This window comes from Antrostomus carolinensis, unplaced genomic scaffold, assembly GCF_000700745.2.
Source record: "Antrostomus carolinensis isolate BGI_N321 unplaced genomic scaffold, ASM70074v2 scaffold467, whole genome shotgun sequence".
Taxonomy (NCBI): domain Eukaryota; kingdom Metazoa; phylum Chordata; class Aves; order Caprimulgiformes; family Caprimulgidae; genus Antrostomus; species Antrostomus carolinensis.
The window spans coordinates 7,918-8,188 of NW_010329266.1; positions in this window are offsets into that span (position 1 = coordinate 7,918).

Here is a 271-nt window from a genome sequence, read left to right on the forward strand (position 1 = left end):
GACCTGCCCTCCCCACAGCAGGCACTGGTCACACCCCTAACCCTAAACCTAACCCTAACCCTCTGCTAGCCCAGGACCCATTGCATTGTCCCCATCCCTGCTCGTGTGCAGTGTGCCAGGGCCACCATCCTGTCCCATCGAGTGGGACCATGTCCTGTTCACCATCGTCCCATCCAGTGGGACCATGTCCCGTTCACCATCCTGTCCCATCCAGTGGGACCGTGTCCTGTTCACTATCCTGTGCCATCGAGTGGGACCCTGTCCCGTTCAC